The sequence below is a fragment of the Giraffa tippelskirchi genome, chromosome 11 (genome assembly GCF_054371585.1).
Source record: "Giraffa tippelskirchi isolate mGirTip1 chromosome 11, T2T-mGirTip1v1.2.pri, whole genome shotgun sequence".
Classification (NCBI taxonomy): Eukaryota; Metazoa; Chordata; class Mammalia; order Artiodactyla; family Giraffidae; genus Giraffa; species Giraffa tippelskirchi.
Window position 1 is genome coordinate 149,374,069 of NC_137285.1, and position 22,576 is coordinate 149,396,644.

A 22,576-nucleotide genomic window follows, 5' to 3' on the forward strand; every position below is an offset into this window, starting at 1 on the left:
GTCTGCACCAGCCTTCCAAAGCCACCCTGCCTTGCGGTCCCCGCGCTCGAAGGGAGTCGGAGCCTCCCAGAGGTTCAGAGAAGCCCAGTTCACTGCCTTTCATCATGGTATTAGGCATATTAAAAATGTGATATTAGGCATATTAAAAGTAAGACAGATAAAAACAATTTTTAAATTATAGTAGCTTTATTCAGTTCAGTTCAGTTCAGTCGCTCAGTCGTGTCCGACTCTTTGCGACCCCATGAATTGCAGAACGCCAGTCCTCCCTGTCCATCACCAACTCCCGGAGTCCACCCAAACCCATGTCCATCGAGTCAGTGATGCCACCCAACCATCTCATCTTCTGTTGTCCCCTTCCCCTCCTGCCCCCAATCCTACCCAGCATTATGGTCTTTTCTAATGAGTCAACTCTTCGCATGAGGTGGCCAAAGTATTGGAGTTTCAGCTTCAACATCAGTCCTTCCAATGAACACCCAGGATTGATCTCCTTTAGGATGGATTGATTGGATCTCCTTGCAGTCCAAGGGACTCTCAAGAGTCTTCTCCAACACCACAGTTCAAAAGCATCAATTCTTCGGCTCTCAGCTTTCTTCACCATCCAACTCTCACATCCATACATGACCACTGGAAAAACCATAGCCTTGACTAGACGGACCTTTGTTGGCAAAGTAATGTCTCTGCTTTTAAATATGCTATCTAGGTTGGCCATAACCTTCCTTCCAAGGAGTAAGCATCTTTTAATTTCATGGCTGCAATCACCATCTGCAGTGATTCTGGAGCCCCCCAAAATAAAGTCTGACACTGTTTCCACTGTTTCCCCATCTATTTCCCATGAAGTGATGGGACCAGATGCCATGATCTTAGTTTTCTGAATGTTGAGCTGTAAGCCAACTTTTTCACTCTCCTCTTTCACTTTCATCAAGAGGCTCTTTAGTTCTTCTTCACTTTCTGCCATAAGGGTGGTGTCATCTGCGTATCTGAGGTTATTGATATTTCTCCCGGCCATCTTGATTCCAGCTTGTGCTTCATCCAGCCCAGCATTTCTCATGATGTACTCTGCATAGAAGTTAAATAAGCAGGGTGACAATATACAGCCTTAACGTACTCCTTTTCTATTTGGAACCAGTCTGTTGTTCCATGCCCAGTTCTAACTGTTGCTTCCTGATCTGCATACAGGTTTCTCAAGAGACAGGTCAGGTGGTCCGGTATTCCCATCTCTTTCAGAATTTTCCACAGTTTATAGTGATCCACACAGTCAAAGGCTTTGGCATAGTCAATAAAGCAGAAATAGATGTTTTTCTGGAACTCTCTTGCTTTTTCGATGATCCAGTGGATGTTGGCAATTTGATCTCTGGTTCCTCTGCCTTTTCTAAAACCAGCTTGAACATCTGGAAGTTCACGTAGCTTTATTATATAGCTTTAAATGTGTTGCTGTTGTTCAGTCACTCAGTCATGTCTGACTCTTTGCGACCTCTTGGACTGCAGCACGCCAGGCCTCCCTGTCCTTCACCATCTTCCAGAGCTTGCTCAGACTCATGTCCATTGAGTCAGTGATGCCATCCAGCCATCTCATCCTCTGTCTTCCCCTTCTCCTCCTGCCTTCAATCTTTCCCAGCATCAGGGTCTTTTCCAATGAGTTGGCTCTTTGCATCAGGTGGCCAAAGTATTGGAGCTTCAGCATCAGTCCTTCCAATGAATATTCAGGGATAATTTCCTCTAGGAGTTACAGGTTTGATCTCCTTGCTGTCCATCTATACATTCCATATATTTATGCCTTTGGCAACAACAAAGACCAAGTGTTACTACCATGGAACACTTGTGAGTGTTTTGACTCACAAGACCAGCACAGGACTTATGGAACATTAATTCAGAGTGGACTCTTGACAGGGCATATTTGATAGTGAATATTCCATTTCAGTTCTGTCAGTGTCCCTGTATATATCACCTCATTGGGAAGTCACACCTGAAGATCAAGTTTGGGACTCTTTGTGAAAGTGGGGCCAATCACATGCATCCCCCCCATCCCACTATCCATTCATGATGGACCTGCAGAGCCCCAGAGGTTCGGGGGAAGTTCAGGCTAGACAGCTGGGAGGGACCAAGGATCGGAGGGGAGAGAGGTCACTGGAAACGCAGCCTGAAGCCGTCGAAGCTGAGTAGTATGGACCTGGCTCCTGTGAAAGTACAGCTCACTGCCACCCTCCAGACAGCCCACCTTTCCTCCAGAGACCAGGCTACCATACTCGTTTCAAGAAGTTATCCTGTGACCAAGAGCAAAGAATTAATATAATGAGTGGGTTTCCCCGGTGGCTCAGTCAGTAAAGAACCCACCTGCACGCAGGAGACCCATGTTCAATCTCTATGTCGGGAAGATCCCCTGGAGAAGGGAATAGCAACCCACTCCCAGTATCCTTGCCTGGAGAATTGCGTGGACAGAGGAGCCTGGTGGGCTACAGTCCATGGGGTCGCAAAGAGTCAGACACGACTGAGTGACTAACACACAATGGATGTCAGAACCACACTGGTCCCAGAAAGCCCTGAGGCGGTGATACCTAAACCCTTTTGTTCTGATCCCTAGGCTAGGTGCATCAGAAAAGTTGACTTGAAGTGTCTTCAGAATGACCACTGTTAGATGATAGATTGTCCTTTAAGGAAAAAGGCAGAGGGGTATGGGTAGAGCCCTAACCCTCTGCACCTTGTAAGCCTGGGCTGAGCTCCAGAGAGACTGCAGAGCTGATGGTGAAGGATGCTACAAGGAAGACTACTCTGGCCAAGGGATCATAGACACTGGCAAGCTCAACAGCCCTGCAAATAGAAGGCAAGCCCAGCAGGAAGCTGCCCTCCTGGCCAAGACCCCGAGGCAGTGTGTAGAAGAAGCTCAGGCGGCTTGGAGGCAGATTATAAGCAGCAGTGGCACTGGATCAGACAAGCAAGTACAGATTACGTGTTAGCCACTGCCTCCCCTTCAATAAGTCATCTTTAGAGCCTTAGTTTCCCCATCTATAATATAAGGATGACTTGGGCTCTTGGGAGTACTAATAGGAACGGCTTGATAAAAGCTGATTCTTACATGTTTCTAGAAGAACCTTTTAGCCATTTGTGATTCTCGGTTTTAATTCTTGAGATGAAATCTCCAGGTGGTTCAGTAGTTTAAAAAATCCCCCTTCAGTGCAGGAGACGTGGGAGATGTAGGTTCGATCCTTGGGTTGGGAAGATCTCCTGGAGGAAGGCAGGGCAACCCACTCATTCTTGCCTGGATAATCCTATGGACAGAGGAGGCTGGTGGGCTACAGTCCATGGGGTCACAGAGAATCAGACATGATTGAGGTGACTGAGCAGGCACACAAGCACGCAATCTAAGGAAATAACTGGCTGCTACAAAGATGTGAGAGCAGGGAAGATTCATCACAGAAAGATTAGGAAAAACGGAAAGTCAGAAAACCATGTAAATGTCCAACCATCACAAAGTGGTTAAATAAGTAATGTTGTACCCAGTCAGTGGTATTAGCAAATCTGTCCCATGTCAAGAGGATATGTTCATGAATATGTTGTTAAATGAAGGAAGCAGATTGCAAAATAATATGGAGAGTGTATCAGTCTTGTAAAAATGTTGTCTATATGACTTTTACTTCTCATCAAGGACTCCCCTCTGGATCTTGTCCCATGATCAGCACATTGCCCCTCCCCCAGGATTAGGCAGCTGCCTACACATGACCGGACCCCACATACACACACAGGTCCTGAGCACACCTCAGCTCTATAGAAGAAATCTGAGGACAAACCTCTCCCTCCCGCTGAAGGACAGGACCACCTTAACGTGTGTGGGGCTCAGGACAAGAACATAAGTCCACATACCACACACTACATATTCTGGCTACAAAATGCCTGTTGTATAGGGGGCATTGTTGTTGTTGCTACATCATGTCCAACTCTTTTGCAACCCCACGGCCTGTAAACCACCAGGCTCCTCTGTCCGTGGGATTCTCCAGGCAAGAATACTGGAGTGGCAGAGGGTTGCAGCTGCAAAAGAGGATGGAGTAATATTCCATTGTATATATGTATCACATCTTCTTTATCCATTCCTCTGTTGATGGACATTTAGGTTGCTTCCAGGTCCTGGCTATTGCAATGTTACTCAACCATAAAAAGAAACAAAACTGGGTCATTTATAGAGACGTAGATGGACCTAGAAACTGTCATGCAGAGCTAATTAAGTCAGAAAGATAAAAAGAAATATTGTATATGAATGCACATATGCAGAATCTAGAAAATTACGTACATGATCTTTTTTGTGAAACAGAAATAGAGACACAGATGTAGAGAAGAAATGAATGGACACTAAGGAGGGACGATGGAGCTGGGATGGATTTGGAGATTGGGGTTGACATCCATAAACTGTTGACACTGTGTTAGGTAAATCATGAGAACCTACTGTGTAGCTCAGGGAACTTTACTCAGGACTCAGCAGTGGCCTAAATGGAAAGGAAATCCAATAAAGAGGGGATACATGTATGGGTGCAGTTGATTCACTTTGCAGTACAGTAGAGACTAACATGGCATTGGAAAGCAACTATACTCCTATAATTTTTTTTTTAAGAGGGTAGAGGGGGAGACACACCTAAAACTGCTGCTTCTTGTCAGGAGGAGGCAACTGGGCCCATGTGGTAGGCTTTGCCAGTCACTTGGGGAGGCAGTGGAGGACGGGGCAAGGGTGGAGCTCTGGGAGCCAGACTGAGTGGGCATAGATTCCAAGTCTGCCACTTTATAGCTGGTTAGCTTTGGACATGGTACTTTATCTTTCTGCACCTTGGCCTCTTCACCTGTGAAATGAGGATAGTATTAACGCGTCCCTCTTAAAACTGTTGTGAGCACTAAGGTCCATAACATGTAAGTGCTGAGTGCAGCAGGTGCCCAGTTAGTGGACAGACACCGATCGTTATCATGAGGACGTCTGTGAGCTCTTCTATTACACCCGCCTGCTGGGGCCTTCATTTCCGTCCACGTGGTCTGAAGACACAGCTCATCAGTCCTGTCACGGATGTGGTCCTCCTTCAACGGCATGGCTCTGTTCACCACGTCGACCTGAAAACTCTGTCCACTTTGAGGTGCTGGTGGACTCTTCATCAGAGTCTTTCAACCAATTTTTTTAAAACCAAATCAACTTTTATATAGTCTTTGAATTTTTTTCTCAAAGTATAGGCCACATAGAAATCACTTGAGCTACCCTGCTGTTATCATCTCTTACCCTACGTCTTGATCCCAAATTGTATTCTGAAGTTGGATCATCTTCCTTTGTGTGACCGAATTCCACATTACTTTGTGGTGTTACAAAAATTCAAATTTACATATAGAAACTTTACTCAGACCCCATCCAAATTGAGGTGTCCCACAAACCTTAGGGATGTTATCCAAAAGAATGTCAACATGCTGTTGCAAACTGAAGTATTTAAAGATGAAATAGTCCGTTAGTAAAAACGTGACGATACAGAGGAAGCAAGATTGGGTGTATTTGATAATCGTTGAAGCTGAGTCATGGGTACATTGAGGAGTTATTATATTTTTCTACCTTGATGTAACATATTTTCCAATACAAAATGTAAAAAAAAAATTTCTTTTTAAATTTAAAGGACCAAAAATTCTATTAACTTCCTCACAACTTTAGAACAGTATCTAGGAAGAGCAGAACTAACACTGGACTAGTCCTTGTGTTTAACTTGACCACTTACCAGCTGACCTTGAGAAGGCACAGTCTTTCTACTGAACTTTAGTTCTTTCATTTGAACAATAGAGGGTTCATCCTGCACTCAAGTCCAGTGGAAAGATAATTTAAACTACAGGTTAAAGTCTTCCCCAGATGTAATGAATAAGAACCTTCAGGGGTGAGATGCAGGAAAATGTATCTAAATGAGGTTTAAATGGTTTTCTTTGTCAATTTTTAATCACAATGATAGTATATACTGATTATACAAGTAGAACAATCCAATGTTTGTTTAAAAAGTTAATAATCTCTCACCTTCCCTCCTCTCCTCTCCTTGCCCCTGCCGTTGAGGTAACTAGTGTCCTTGTTATACCAATACATATAGGGGTATCTCTTCTTTCATAATTTTCACTTGCCTTTGACTTAGCATGGACATCCCTTAGGGTCAATCAATACAGCACTAACTCATTCTTTTGAGTAACTGGGTAATATTCAAGTGAATGTTCGGGACAGTTTAGCTGACCGTTCTGCTGTTCTTTGCCACTGCAAACAGAGCTTCAGTAAACATCCTTGTACACATTTACTCATTTATTTATATCCTGGAAGATTTTTTTCTCTATGGAATTAATTCCAAAAAGTGGTATTATCAAATCAAGGTTCATGTGCATTTTAAATTACATAAGGTACCATCAGATTTCTTTCCCAAAATATGGCTGCAACTTTATTTCCATCAGCAATAAATGGAAGAAATATTTCCCTACATTCTCACCAGTACTAGATGATATCCCTCTTAAATTTATACCAAATTCATGAATGACAAATGGCATCTTATTATAGACTTAATTTCCATTTCCCTGACTAGTGAGATTGGACATATTTTCATATGTTTATCAGTCATTTAGGATTTACTCCTGAACTTTCTGCTTCTATCTTTTGACCCTTTTAATACTAGACTATTTTGTAATTCTTATGTGGCTCAGTTGGTAAAGAATCTGTCTGCAATGTGGGAGACCTGGGTTCGATTCCTGGGTTGGGAAGATCCCCTGGAGAAGGGAAAGGCTACACACTCCAGTATTCTGGCCTGGAGAATTCCATAGACTGCATAGTCCATGGGGTCACAGACAGACACGACTGAGTGACTTCCACTTTCACTCTTTCAAAATTCTGTAAGAGAATTTTGAATATGAAATGTACCAACATTTGCAAGTGTGCTACAAATTTTTCCCCCAATTTATAATTATTTTTTATTTTAACAGTGGAGTCTTTGGCATGCAGAAACTTACAATTTTCAATCCTCAAATATCTTTCTCACTATGACTTGAGTGTTTTTTTAAATTAGGAATATTTTTACTACTCCAAGGTTATACAAATATTTTCCTATTTTTTCTTACAACAGATAAATTTTTACTTTTTACATTTTAATCTTTGTTTCATTAGAATATATTTTTAATAGCATTGATTGAGTTTATTTTATATCTTTCTTCCATATGGCTAGCTAATTGTGCATACTATTTACTAAATAAATAATTCCACTGAAACTTAAATATTTCTTTTGCTGTATAACACACGTGTATATTTTTTAATCCATTATGAATTTGTTTCTAGTCTTTTCTTAAGCTATTTCAGGGCCTTTACAGTAAGTTTTAATATCTCATAAAGTAAATCTCTGTCCATTGTAGGACTTGCACTAATTTTTCTAGCTCCCCACCAATCACACTAACTATCAATTGCAGTAATGATTGGAATTGGATTCACTTTTAATTGAAATCAATTATGGAAAGATTAATATTTTCATAATACTAAATATTTTCTTCTAGAAACATGGTATATACATCAATTTTCTCAGTTCCTTTTCCATACCATGTGGTAAAATTTTAATGTTTTTCTTGGGTTAGCCAAATGACTTTCCATTAAACTTATCCTTGGATATTTTATGCTATTTGTCACTACAGTCGATGGAATTATTTTTCCCTCTCCATTTCTTACTATTATTAGTTTTTAATTTTTATTTGTGTTCTTAATTTTCAAAACATGCCACAATTGGATGTGAGATTTGGACCATAAAGAAAGCTGAACACCACTCACTGGAAGGACTGATACTGAAGCTCCAGTACTTTGGCCACCTGATGCAAAGAGCCAACTCATTGGAAAAGACCTTGATGCTGGGAAAGATTGAAGGCATGAGGAGAAGGGTACAACAGAGGATGCGATGGTTGGATGGTGTCACCAACTGAATGGGCACGAGTTTGAGCAAGCTCTGGGAGATGGTGAAGGACAGGAAAGCCTGGAGTGCTGCAGTCCATGGGGCTGCAAAGAGTCAGCCATGACTGTGTGACTGAACCGCAACACAGATAAAGGGCTTCCCTGGAGGCTCAGCGGTAAAGAACCCACCTGCTAATGCTGGAGACACGGGTTCAATCCCTGGGTCAGGAAGTTCCCCTGGGAGAATGAAACGGCACCCTACTTCAGTATTCTTGCCTGGGAAATCTCATGGACAAAGGAGCCTAGTGGGCTACAATCCATGAAGTCACAAAGAGTTGGACATGACTGAGCTACTAAACAACAACAACATACTTAGATAAAATTTGCTACATTTTTTTTGTTCACCACTATTTGCTCTTCTTTTTTTCTGTTCCAATCTGAGGTTTCTGTTCCTATTTATTTGATGTTTGGTTAGAATTCTCTCTCTACTATTTTCTACATATGAGTGATATATGATATAACTAGTGATACAATTTCTGAAGTCTTCCAAATCCACAATATCTTTCTTTGACCCGTGGGGGACTGACACCCTGTGACCTCATGTTTTAGACTGACCAATTCTTTTTGTTTTCCTTTTTATGAGGAGGAAATTGAGGCTCAAAGAAAGAAGGTAACCTGTTTAGGTCATATTGCTATTAAGAAGTGGATGACTAGTAAAGGGGTTGGAAGGGAGAGAGAGTGACTAAAATAGGGATTAGCAATCAAAGGATAAGCTAGGGCTTAACCCAACTTCAAGTTTATAAAATGGCGTAAGACTGCAAAGAGATGGCTGGAGGCGAGGCTGGCATGAGTGTGCAGCACGTCAGTTCAGGGCAGCTCATGCACGTCTACACACTCCACTTTATAGCTTGCTGTTTGCCCCAGGTCTTCACGAGTGTGTGACTGAGTCTCAAACTTTGGTGCACCTGAGGCCCACTGATCATAAACCATAATAAATAATCTCTACACTCTGTGTAGGGCTTCTCTGGTAGCTCAGATGGTAAAGCGTCTGCCTACAATGTGGGAGACCCAGGTTCGATCCCTGGGTCAGGAAGATTCCCTGGAGAAGGAAATGGCAACCCACTCCAGTACTCTTGCCTGGAAAATCCCATGGACTGAGGAGCCTGGTAGGCTACAGTCCATGGGGTTGCAAAGAGTCGGACACGACTGAGCGACTTCACTTCACTACACTCTGTGTAGTTTCTCAGTACATTCTGCTTACGTAACACAGCAACTGGCAACCAGGCAGGAGTCATCATTTCTTAGTTCAGGACACAGTTTGGGTAAGGAGCTCCATCCAAGACCAACTCGTAGTTGTCCTTGGCTCCTGCGTTTGAGAGGGACGTTGGACAGTGGGGGAACAAGGTATTCAACCAATACGTTTACTCTTTTCTTCAGAGGCAAATCCAGTAATGGATGTCAGGTCTTTTGGCTTCTAACCCGGAACAATTTGTGCTATCACAAACATCTTCTCATGTCTTAAATGAGAAGAAGCTGAAAGAAACAAACAGCCAAGCCTTTCTTTGTGTGTCAAACCTTCACTTTTGCTAACCTGTAGGGGTGAAGGTTAGACTCCGGCAGTTGGTGATGGACAGGGAGGCTTGGCATGCTGCGGTTCATGGGGTCGCAAAGAGTTGGACACGACTGAGCGACTGAACTGAACTGAGGGGTGAGGACTGAAAAGGTGCAATTCCTCTAAAAATCAGAGAGAAGGGGAGAGTATAGACAATGTGGGGAGAGAGAAAGTCTAGGTGATCCTGGCCCTGAGGATTGCAAGAATGCAGGAATCAGGGGAGGCATGGATTAACTGTCACCCATATTCCCTCCACACCCACCCCTGTCCAAGGGGGTTTTAGGGTGCACTGGACCCCCCAACCCTCTGGCTCTGCTGCTTTCCTCTTGAAGCCCCCAGTGTTCAAGACTCCTCTCTGCTCCTCTTGAAGCTTACACTCTGATGCAAAGAAACAATAACTAAACTAATTTAAAAAATAATCATACAGTGAAGTGCAGTATATCAAAAATTGGCGTAAAAGGACAGAAGATGACAGAGGGGGAGAGAAGAATATTTTATAGGGGTAGTCAGGGGAGACATCTCTGAAAACCTGGCATTTGACACAGCTTCAAAGAAAGACAGGAGAGAGTCAGGCATGTATGTATGGGGAGGGGGGCTGGGGAACGGGTGGGGTGGATTCCAGATCACGGAAACTCTCCAGGAAGTACCCAACATGTCAACTGGAGTAAAAAAAAAAAACCAATACTTCAACCTCCATATTTATTTTTATCCAAAAAAAAAAAAAAGAAATTGAGCTAACATTTAGTATATTAATTATAGAAGAATATATATACATATATAATATAAATAATATATATGGGGTCGATGCTCAGTTTGTTAAAAATCATAGGGGTGGGAGATTAAAAGTATAGAGATTACTATACTCCTTAAAGCCGCCCAAAAGGCAAAGGATAGATTTTATCTATGTCTTTGTCTCCAGACTCCACCATTTTATCTGGAATATACTAGGTATCAATATTCCATGTATAGGTTTTTTTTAAATCACCCATGTATATATTTTTATAGCCTCTACTTTCAAGCAGAGTTCCTTTCTTTTTTTTTTTAATAGCAACTAGGCCTATGCCTTGAAGACTAAGTGAAATTCGCTCAGTCGTGTCCAACTCTTTGCGACCCCATGGACTATACAATCCAGGGAATTCTCCAGGCCAGAATACTGGAGTGGGTACCCTTTCCCTTCTCCAGGGGATTTTTTCCAACCCAGGGGTCGAATCCAGGTCTCCCACATTGCAGGCGGATTCTTTACCAGCTGAGCCACAGGGAAGCCAAACAATATTGCAGTGCTTCTCCAGCGGATCTTCCAGCCCCAGGAATTGAACTGGGGACTCCTGCATTGCAGGCAGATTCTTTACCAACTGAGCTATCAGGGAAGCCTTGAGGATGGATCTCTAATAAATGAATAGATGAACAAATGATTGGAACGATGAAACAGTATGAGAAGAGATGATTTACTGGAACTGCATGCATTGAAATGCTGCAAAGGCTGCTTTAGCACCAGAAAAGACTTTGGGCGTTGGCATCTGACAGGAATTAAAATCATCCAAGGATCCCCTCGGGCAATTTATTCACTTTGTTCCCTAATCTGTGAAACAGGAAATGGGTGAAAGTGAAAGATGATGAATTGAGACAATCCTATGGACAAGGCCAAAACACAGAGTCTGGCATTTAGTGAACAGTTCCCATCTTTCATCTCTCACTCTCCTCTCTTCAACCTCACTGCCAAGCAGCATGCTCCACACTGTCAGTGAGGGGAAATAGCCGCTAAGACAATGAGAGGTGGCTTGCAGGCTTTGCTCCCATGTGCAAAGTGCAACCTTGGACTAACAGCGGTGCTCTCAGGGAGGCCGTGACGCAGCATCTGTCACTGCCACCTCTCCGTTCCCTGCCTCAACTGCAGCACCCTAAAGGTGTGGAAGACTGCAGGGAGAAATATCAATAACCTCAGATACGCAGATGACACCACCCTTATGGCAGAAAGCCAAGAGGAACTAAAGAGCCTCTCGATGAAAGTGAAAGAGGAGAGTGGAAAAGCTGGCTTAAAACTCACCATTCAAAAACTAAGATCATGGCATCCAGTCCCATCACTTCATGGCAAATAGATGGGGAAACAGTGGAAACAGTGTCAGACTTTATTTTCTTGGGCTCCAAAATCACTGCAGATGGTGACTTCCGCCATGAAATTGAAAGACACTTGGTCCTTGGAAGAAAAGCTATGACTAACCTAGACAGCTTATGGAAAAGCAGAGACATTATTCTGCCAACAAAGGTCCGTCTAGTCAAAGTTCTGGTTTTTCCAGTAGTCACATTTTGATGTGAGAGCTGGACTATAAAGAAAGCTGAGCGCCAAAGAATTGGTGCTTTTGAACTGTGGTGTTGGAGAAGACTCTTGAGAGTCCCTTGGACTGCAAGGAGATCCAACCAGACCATCTTAAAGGAAATCAGTCCTGAATATTCATTGCAAGGACTGATGCTGAAGCTGAAACTCCAATACTTTGGCCACCTGACGCGAAGAGCTGACTCATTTGAAAAGACCCTGATGCTGGGAAAGATTGAAGACGGAAGGAGAAGGGGACGACAGAGGATGAGATGGTTGGATGGCATCACCGACTCAATGGACATGAGTTTGAGTAAACTCCGGCGTTGGTGATGGACAGGGAGGCCTGGCGTGCTGCAGTCCATGGGGTCGCAACGCGTCGCACAGGACTGAGAAACTCAATGACTTCAGTCGTGGGGCAGAGCGCTGAAGCTGGGCGAGCCACTGCGAGCTGCCATCGGCCGTCGTGACTGTCAGTCCTCACTTAGCCCCGCTTTCCCCGCCTCCTTGCCCCGCCTCGTCCTCGGGCTGACCCTCACGCGCCATCTGCAGGCCGCCTGCGGGTCTCCATCCGCCTGGAAGCAGGTTTGCCAGCCGCGAATACTCCCTGGGCTTGCGCAAGTGCCAGGGAAGGCCCGGGAAGGGGCTGCCTGCGCAGGCCGCGGTCACAGGCCCCGTGCGGGAGGGTCCTGGAGGGACAGGTTGGGGCAGCAGGAAGCCAGACGGGAGGGAAGCAGTCCAGGAGGTGCTAGGGTGGGCCGGGGGAGTGGAAGCTGGTTAGAACCGCAGCGGAGAAGAGAAGTGGGGGCACGCGCGGGGAAGCACTAAGGTCACGTGCCAGCTGCCTGCGTGCTTAGGGAGCCAGCCTGGCTCTGCTGGTGGCTGTGTGTCTGCAGGCCAGTTGCTTGTTGTGCTGGCCACAGTTTGCTTTTGACACGGGCATGACTGAAGTTGCTCCCTAGGGTGTTATGAGGATGAAATTAGTTAATGTTTGTGAAGTCCTTAGAGTAGTTTTTGTTCAGTGAAAACGGATGGTCACTAGCAGCTTTGGCATCACCTTTTGAGAAATGCAGGTCACTCCACCCGGCCACACTCCGGCCTTATGGCCTCAGCAGCTCACAGGAGCTCAGAAATGTGTTTCCACAAGATCACTACAGGATCCCCACGAAGTGCTGGTCTGAGCTTCTCAGGTAGATCTGTTGATGCCTCTACTGGTTAAAAGATGCAGATTACCGAGCCTCACCTGTTGAATTTATGCTGAGATTGAGTCCCCGAATTCGTGGTTTATTAAAAGCTACTCGTGTGATTGAGCGGAGAAGGCAATGGCACCCCACTCCCGTACTCTCGCCTGGAAAATCCCACGGACGGAGGAGCCTGGTGGGCTGCAGTCCACGGGGTCGCTGAGAGTCGGACACGACTGAGCGACTTCACTGTCACTTTTCACTTCCATGCTTTGGAGAAGCAAATGGCAACCCACTCCAGTGTTCTTGCCTGGAGAATCCCAGGGACGGGGCAGCCTGGTGGGCTGCCATCTATGGGGTCGGACAGAGTCGGACACGACTGAAGCGACTTAGCAGCAGCAGCAGCAGCAGCAGCATGTGATTGAGTTTGAACGCAAATGGTTGGTGAATCACAAATGAACAGATTGTTTGAATTCACGGATAGGAAATCAAGACACCCGCCCCCTATCCCACCCCCCCCCACCCCCCGCACCCCAAAACGCAGCCGGAGCTTGCCTAAGGTCTGAGTTCAGAGTCCTAAGAAACTGTGAAGCTCTAAGATTAAACTCCGCCTCAACACCCCTCCGCTGCTGCCCCAACTAGTCTAGTGGCCTCAAGGTATCTTGTTTCCTAATGTGTGAAATGGGGGCAAAAGTCACACCTAGCTCAAGGGGTGACTGCGAAGATCAAATGAGACCCAGAAAAGTCCCCTCTGGGAATATGGATTGGACGGAAGTGTTCATCCATGTCTGGCCCCAGAGCCTGCAATTCCTGCAGGTGCCTGGGACCCTGCAATTCGCTTGATAAAATAAGCCTCCTTGGAAACTCAAGTCAGCAAGTGAGGGGCTTCGGGGAGATATCCAGGCCAGTTAGTTTGACCTGAGTCTGGTCCAGCCCAGTTCTGAGCCATCCCCAGAACCGAGACAGGAGCTCAGATGATAGTTTCCAAGTCGCGGTGTGCCTGCGAGGATGTATTAATAAGACCAGCCAGCTCAGGCTGCCTCTTGGCTCCAGGCAATGTCTACCCCCACAGTTCTTTTCCTGGTGAGGAAAAACTCCCTGCTTGCTGGCAGCCTCCTTGGAGCATCTGGTGTCCTGCAAAGGAGGGCTTTCCCGTCCCCCAAGTGTGTTGTCTTCCTCAGACAGGATGGACCAGGGGGTCTCTGTAGACAGTTTAGTGGCCAGGCCTTCGGGGCTGACCCTATGGGGTTGCTAGAAATTTAGAGCCCCCACACCCTCCTCTTTTAGGAAGGGGACAGGGTTGGAAGCCGGTTCAAGAGGGAGGGGACATACGTATGCCTCTGACTGATTCATGTTGACGAAGAGCAGAAAGAAACATTGTAAAGCAATTATCCTCCAATTAAAAATAAATTTTAAAATGTTGAAGTAAAAAAAAATAAATGGAAATAGATTCACAGACGTAGAAAACAAACTTACAGTTACCAGAGGGGATGCGTGAGTGCTCAGTCATGTCTGCCTCTTTCCTCTTCCAGGGAGTCTTCCGATCCAGCGATGAAGCCTCGTCTCCTGTGTCTCCTGCTTTGCAGGTGGATTCTTTACCTGCTGAGCCATCAGGACAGCCCCTACCAAAGCGGGTGGTGGGGGATAAATTAGAAGTTTAGGACTAACATATACACACTACTACTATACATAAAATAGGTAAACCCCAAGGACCTACTGTATAGCTCAGGCAACTAGACTCAATATCTTGTAATAACCTATGATGGAAAAGAATCTGAAAAATCATATATATATATATGTATAACTGAATCATCTTGCTGTACACTTGAAACTAGCAAAACATAGTCACATAATTCAGGAGGATCCCCTGGAGAAGGACGTGGCAATCCATCCCAGTATTCTTGCCTGAAGAATCCCATGGACAGAGGAGCCCAGCGGGCTACAGTCCACGGACTCGCAAGAGTCGGACACGACTTAGCAACTAAATCACCACATTCACATAATTGTGAATTAATGATGCTTCAATTAAAAAATTTAAAATAAAATTTTTTAAATAATAAAAGGGAGGGGACAGCTTCTGAGTTGAAGTGTGATAGACCCACTGTGAACTTACGGGCGAGGAGGAGGAGACCATCCCACTGGGTTCTGGCATATTCCAGGACCAGCTCTGGAATAGGATGTTCAGGCCTTCAACCCTGACTCTTGCCCAGAGGCCCGTTCTCCAGCCCTTCACACGGTATTGCCTTTGTACATCTGATGACAGTTTCCCCGTGCTCCCCCATAAAACTCTCTCATCCATCAAGGTCAAATCTAAAGCAACATCTCTCTCTCTCTCCCTCTGAACTTCTCCGTTTCACTCTTTCTCTGTCATACTCTCCTCAGGTGAAGGAAAGGTGTCTTCTTGGCTCCTAGAACCTGTTGTTTGCAACTCTAAATACAGAAATCAGCCCTAGCTGAGGACTATTAAGGACTATTAAGGACTATTTGAGTGTGGGTGGGGCTTCCCTGGTGGTGCTAGTGGTAAAGAAAGTGCCTGCCAGTGCAGAAGACATAAGAGACACAGGTTCGATCCCTGGGTCAGGGAGATCCCCTGGAGAAGGAGATGGCAACCCACTCCAGTATTCTTGCCTGGGAACCCCATCGACAGGGGAGCCTAGCAGGCCACAGTCCACAGGGTCGCAAAAAGCTGGACATGACTGAAGCGACTGAACATGCATGCATGGAGTAGAGACATCTTTCAAGTTGTGAGCAGTCTTTCTCTCATTATGAGTTTGATGGTGGTGGTGGTTTAGCTGCCAAGTCATGTCCGATTCTTGCAGCCCCATGGACTGTAGCCTGCCAGGCTCCTGTGTCCATGGGATTCTCCAGGCAAGAATACTGGAGTGGGTTGTCATTTCCTTCCCCAGGGGATGTTCCCGACCCAGGAATCGAACCCAGGTCTCCTGCACTGCAGGCAGATTCTTTACCAACTGAGCTACAAGGGAAGCCCCATTATGGGTTTAACAACAGTTAAATAACCCAACCACCTGTGACTTGGTGGTGGTGGTTTGGTCACTAAGTTGTGTCCGACTGTTGCGACCCCATGGACACAGGAGCCTGGCAGGCTACAGTCCATGGGATTCTCCAGGCAAGAATACTGGAGTGGATTGCCATTTCCTTCTCCAGGGGGTCTTCCCAACCCAGGAATCGAACCCGGGTCTCCTGCATTGTAGGCAGATTCTTCATCAACTGAGCTACAAGGGAAGGCTTGGCCAGACATATTCTTGTTACATTTATAATGAAATGCAGATGACTTACTGCATATGGCCAACAAGGTGCTTAGTCCAAGGGGCTATGCAGCGTTGGTCCTATCAAAGGTAAACACTCTGTCTTCAGGGATGTCGGACAATTTCAACAACATCCTATCTGCATAAACTGAAAGTGAAGTCTTGGTGGCTCAGCAGATTCCTTGAGCGCTCCCTAACCGTCACTGCTACCAGGTTATGGTGGGTTTGCATCGAGCTTTCAGGGCACAGCTTCAAGAGGAGGAGCAATGCTGGAGCTCTGCCACAGACCTAGAGGTCCTGATTCAGCCAGCTCTAGGCTGTTAGTTTTTCGATGAGGGTTGGTGTAAGGTTGAAATGGAAGACTGTCTCCTAAATGGCATCAGGCCAACAATTCCAAACATATGGTTCAGTTGCTATTCCAGTGACCAGTAAACAGAGAGTAAAGCATCAGCAGGCAGCTCAAGAAACCAAGATGCTTTGGGATTGGCAGGAACCATGTTGGGATGCCATTACAAATGGGCAAAAGTCCATTGGGAGGTAAAAATACAAATGTCACCTAAGAAGCAGGGGGACCTGGGGAAACAAGACAGGCTTTTTCTTTATCTTCTGCCAAGCTGTCTTCCTTTCAACTATTTTTTCCTTTGCCTTTTCAGTTCACTCACTCAGTCATGTCCAACTCTTTGTGACCCCATGGACTGCAGCACGCCAGGCTTCCCTGTCCTTCACCAAATCCCAGAGTTTTCTCAAACTCATGTCCATCAACTCAGTAATGCCATCCAGCCATCTCATCCTTTGTCGTCCCCTTCTCCTCCTGCCTTCAATCTTTCCCAGCATCGGAGTCTTTTCCAGTTAGTGCATTCTTCGCATCAGGTGGCCAAAGTATTGGAGTTTCAGCTTCAGCATCAGTCCTTCCAATGAATATTCAGGACTGATTTCCTTTAGGATGGACTGGTTGGATCTCCTTGCAGCCTAAGGGACTCTCAAGAGTCTTCTCCAACACCACACTTCAAAAGCATCAATTCTTTGGTGCTCAGCTTTCTTTATGGTCCAACTCTCACATCCATACATGACTACTGGGAAAAACATAGCTTTGACTAGAAGGACCTTTGTTGGCAAAGCAATGTCTGCACTGTGTAATATGCTGGTTGGTCATAGCTTTTCTTCCAAGGAGCAAGCGTCTTTTAATTTCATGGCTGCATGTCAAGTCCAACTCAACAAGCTAGGGTTTCCCGAAAGCACAATACGGCGAAAGAATGAGAAAGACACAAGAATTGAACGCGAGGATCCAGAGCCCAACTCCGCTCCAGGGTGGAGGCGCCCAAGCTGATCGAGTCGCCCTTATATGTTTTCAGGCAGGGGAGTATGTGCAAGGGAGAACGTGCTCTCAGAAGCAGATGGAGCCACAAGGCTGTTAAGATAAGCTAGGAATGCAACATAAAGATTAACTAAGAAAGGTTTACTTGTACTAATGATTTAGGTTGCTGTCTAAATAACAAAGCTCCAGATACAAAAATCATTTGACTCAGAGACACCAGGTCATGGAACAGTCTGATGATGGCTTTCCACCTCCAGGAACACATCCTGCTTTCCAGATGTTTTTTCTGTTCCCTCTGGACTTAATCCAACAGTCATATGTCTTGAGGTATCTGGTCAGCTGACCAGTCATATCTGGTCAGGTGTCTGGTTGATAATGCTTTCGCATGCCTTTCCTGGGGTCTGCTTTTTCTCTCTTGGACTTGCATCCTACAGCCGCAGTCACCATCTGCAGTGATTTTGCAGCGCAAAAAAATAGTCTGTCATTGTTTCCATTGTTTTCCCATCTATTTGCCATGAAGTAATGGGACTGGATGCCATAATTTTAGTTTTCTGAACGTTGAGTTTTAAGCCAACTTTTTCACTCTCCTCCTTCACTTTCATCAAGAGGCTCTTTAGTTCTTCTTCACTCTCTGCCATAAGGGTGGGGTCATCTGTGTATCTGAGGGTATTGATATTTCTCCCGGCAATCTTGATTCCACCTTGTGCTTCATTCAGCCCAGCATTTCACATGATGTACTCTGCATATAAGTTAAATAAGCAGGGTGACCATACAGAGCCTTGACTTACTCCTTTCCCAATTTTGAACGAGTCTGTTGTTCCATGTCCAGTTCTAACTGTTGCTTCTTGACCTGCATACAGATTTCTCAGGAGGCAGGTAAGGTGGTCTGGTATTCCCATCGCTTGAAGAATTTTCCATAGTTTGTTGTGATTCACACAGTCAAAGGCTTTGGTGGAGTCAATAAAGCAGAAGTAGATGAAGTAGATGTCAATAAAGCAGAAGTGGAACTCTCTTGCTTTTTTGATGATCCAGCAGATATTGGCAATTTGACCTCTGGTTCGTCTGCCTTTTCTAAATCCAGCTTGAACATCTGGCAGTTCACAGCTCATGTACTGTTGAAGCCTGGCTTGGAGAATTTTGAGCCTTATTTTGCTAGTGTGTGAGATGAGTGCAATTGTGTGGTAGTTTGAACATTCTTTGGCATTGCCTTTCGTTGGGATTGGAATGAAAACTGAACTTTTCTATCCTGTGGCCACTGCTGAGTTTTCCAAATTTGCTGGCCTGTTGAGTGCAGCACTTTCACAGCATCATCTTTCAGGATTTGAAATAGCTCAACTGGAATTCCATCACCCCCACTAGCTTTGTTCATAGTGATGCTTCCTAAGGCCCACTTGAGTTCGCATCCCAGGATGTCTGGCTCTAGATAGGTGATCACACCATCATGCTTATCTGGGTCATGAAGATCTTTTTTGTATAGTTCTTCTGTGTATTGTTGCCACCTCTTCTTAATATCGTCTGCTTCTGTTAGGTCCATACCATTTCTGTACTTTATTGCGCCCATCTTTGCATGAAATGTTCCCTTGGTATCTCTTATTTTCTTGAAGAGATCTCTAGTCTTTCCCATTCTATTGTTTTCCTCTATTTCTTTGCATTGATCACTGAGGAAGGCTTGCTTATCTCTCCTTGCTATTCTTTGGAACTCTGCATTCAAATGGGTATATCTTTCTTTTTCTCCTTTGCTTTTCACTTCTCTTCTTTTCACAGCTATTTGTAAGGCCTCCTCAGACAACCATTTTGCCTTTTTGCATTTCTTTTTCTTGAGGATGGTCTTGATCCCTGCCTCCTGTACAATGTCACAAACCTCCGTCCATAGTTCTTCAGGCACTTTGTCTTTCAGACCTAATCCCTTGAATCTATTTCTCACTTCCATTGTATAATCATAAGGGATTTGATTTAGGTCATACCTGTATGGTCTATTGGTTTTCCCTACTTTCTTCAATTTAAGTCTGAATTTGGCAAAAAGGAGTTTATGATCAGAGCCACAGTCAGCTCCTAGTCTTGTTTTTGCTGACTGTATAGAGCTTCTCCATCTTTGGCTGCAAAGAGTATAATCAATCTGATTTTGGTATTGACCATATCTGGTGATGTCCATGTGTAGAGTCTTCTCTTGTATTGTTGGAAGAGGGTGTTTGCTATGACCAGTGCTTTCTCTTGGCAAAACTCTGTTAGCCTTTGCCCTGCTTCTTTTTGAAAGGCACAAATAAAACCATGTGCACACCAGGACCCAGGAGAAAGGAGCAGTGACCCCACAAGAGACTGAGCCAGACTTGCCAGTGAATGTCTAGGAGTCTCCGGCGGAGGCGTGGGTCAGCAGTGGCCTGCTACAGGGTCGGGGGCACTGAGTGCAGCAGTGTGTGCACAGGACCTTTTGAAGGAGGTCACCATTTTCTTCGTTACCTCCACCATAGTTTGGTCAAACAACAGGGTGGGAACACAGCCCCGTCCATCAATAGAAAATTGAATTAAAAATTTACTGATTATCATATGTGAAACAGATCTCCAATCCAGATTCGATGCATGATACAGGGTGCTCAGGGCTGGTGCACTGGGATGACCCTGAGGGATGGGATGGGGAGGAAGGTGGGAGGGGGGTTCAGGATGGGGAGCACATGTACACCCATGGCTGATTCATGTCAGTGTATGGCAAAACCACTACAGTATTGTAAAGTAATTAGCCTCCAATTAAAATAAATTAATTAAAAAAAAAAGATTTACGAGCATGGCTCCGCCATCAGAACAAGACCCACTTTCCCCCTGTCTCTCCCATCAGGAAGGTTCCATAAGCCTCTTATCCTTTGCCTTTTCACTGCATCTCAAATGTTCTTAGTTAATGGCCAACATCGTTACCATCATGAAGTTGAAGCTTCTGTCTTTCTTTACGTGTCTGTCCTTCTTTCACTTTAGTCTGTTATTCCTTGCCATGGTCAGTTCTATGCCCCTTCCTGGCCCTCCCTGGGTATTCACTATCACGTACTGAATGTGAATGCTTTCATTTCACTTGTCATTCAGCTGGAGTGGATTAGTATCTCAAAAGTGGAATTCTCAGACACACACAGGGTAGCAGCTCCTTCCTGGGGTTTCTCGCATCAGTTAAGGGAGACTTGATCCTCACTCCGTTTACTCAAGTCAAAAGCCCGGAAATCATCACTGAACCCTCGTTTTCTCTCGTTTCTTGAACTCCCCATCCATACACAAAGCTCATGGGTTTGCCCTTCAAAATAAATACACAGACTTCCTCCATTTATTCAGTGGGCTCTAGGCTTCCACTGAAGGGTGCATGGATCCAATCTTCCTGGTCAGGTAACTAAGATTCCCCCACCCCTTAAAGTGCAGCCAAAAATCAAAATCAAAAAAAGAAATACATGTAGAATCCAACCAGTATTCACACCTCCACCACTACCACTGCAAGCTGTGCCTCCCACATTGGTGGAAAGCTGGAAGTGCCTCCTCCTAATTGCTTTCTTCATCTGCATGCACTCTGGTCCCCTAGAATTTTTAAAGGTCCACACAGCTGCCAGTGGTTTTTTTTAAGTCAGGTTATATTACACCCTTGCTTCAAACTTTGCTAGAATGAATCTTCAATTTATAAAAAAATCCAGCCCACAAGGTATTTAGTGGCAATGACAAATACATGTGCTCCTTAAGGTACGTGCCTTTCCAGGACAAGTTCTCCGTCCCTAGAAACGTCAGGCAACTTCAACAGCACCATTCTCTACTGCTTCTTCCTTTTTACAACTTTTTAACATCTCCAGGGTCTACAAAGATGAGAGAATCTGTAAGTCCCGTGTGCAATAATTCGTTCTCCATCTACGTATGTTACTGTTAATATCAGTCACCTGTATGATCTAAGATGATTTAAGGAATAACAGCAATTTGGTGAAACTCTCATAGTTTTTCTCTTCTAGCTTTTTACAGTTACACTTCTAAAGTTTACTCTCTCCAAACCCCACTGAGTACCTGGAATTTAAGCAATGATTATAGTTTCTGTTTACATTTTACATTAAGCCAAGTTAGGAAAAGCTTTCAGTACTATTCCAACATCATCGACTTTTACATAAACATCTATTTCAAATGAGTTGTCACCATCTTTTCGTATCAATTGCGTTCTCCCCTTCTTTGACCAGCTTTTCCAAAATAGCACCTAATACTGAAGGCATCCCCTCCTATTGTTTCCTAAACCGTGATGTTTTCTCAAGCCCCTTCTTTGGTCGTCAGTTTGGAAATGGCCTAACTCGGGAACGCTCCCTTGGGACTGGAAAATTCTGCATATACCAATGCAGGGCCTGGGGAACCAGGAGAGCAGGAGCTGGTCTCTTCCTCCTGGCTGGAGGATCCGTGTGCAACGAGCTCTAGGCTAAGCTGGCTCCTTCGTTAGGGACAGCAAGTCGGCTGCCTGCTTTGGGCCATTTCTGCGTTGGAAGCTGACGAAGCTCACGGCGCCAACGTCCCCACGGGCTAGGTCGGGAGCCTCTCCAGAGCCCAGTCCACAGCCGCCGCCCGCCCGGCAGCGGCCGAAGAGCTGTGACGGCGGAGCTCCCAGCGCCGCCGGGCCGGGCTGTGGGCCTCGCGGCTCCGGAGGCCGAGCGCTTTGCCCCCGCTCCGCGGAGCCGCCGAGTAACCAGGCCCGCGGCGACGGGCGAGTCGGCCGACTCCGCCCACTCCTGACAGCAGGGGACGCGGGGGGCGGGCTGCGTGAAGGGACAAGACGGCTCAAAGGCCGACCCGGAACAAGGAAACGGACTGTGGCAAACGTGCCGGGTCTCGCGTGAACGGAGGGGCCGGCGGCGGCGTCCTCAGGACCAGCAGGGCGGCTGGGCGCGCGTCCCCCCACGCGCGAACCGCCCCGCTACAGGGTCCGCATCCACCCTTTCCGGCCTCCTCAGTGTCTCGGCCAATCGGCTTCTGCAGTGGGCGAGCTGCTGTCCAATGAG

General features: G+C 45.5%; 1 protein-coding gene across 7 annotated transcripts in view; it reads right to left on the reverse strand.

Moving 5' to 3' along the window:
• Positions 1 to 22,545, reverse strand: part of GLYATL2 (glycine-N-acyltransferase like 2) — a 36,462-nt gene extending 13,917 nt beyond the window's left edge. Inside the window, exons 1-3 of one of the 7 annotated variants that reach the window (XM_081544558.1) lie at positions 21,918 to 22,545; positions 21,299 to 21,400; positions 14,481 to 14,626 (exon numbers count right to left, since the gene is read on the reverse strand). The gene's annotated coding sequence lies outside the window, so the exon portion shown is untranslated. Of the gene's footprint in view, positions 1 to 14,480; positions 14,627 to 16,301; positions 18,534 to 21,294 lie in introns of those variants that run through there. The other 6 variants (XM_081544562.1, XM_081544564.1, XM_081544560.1 and 3 more) reach the window with 6 other exon arrangements.
• Between the last annotated feature and the right edge of the window lie 31 nt (positions 22,546 to 22,576).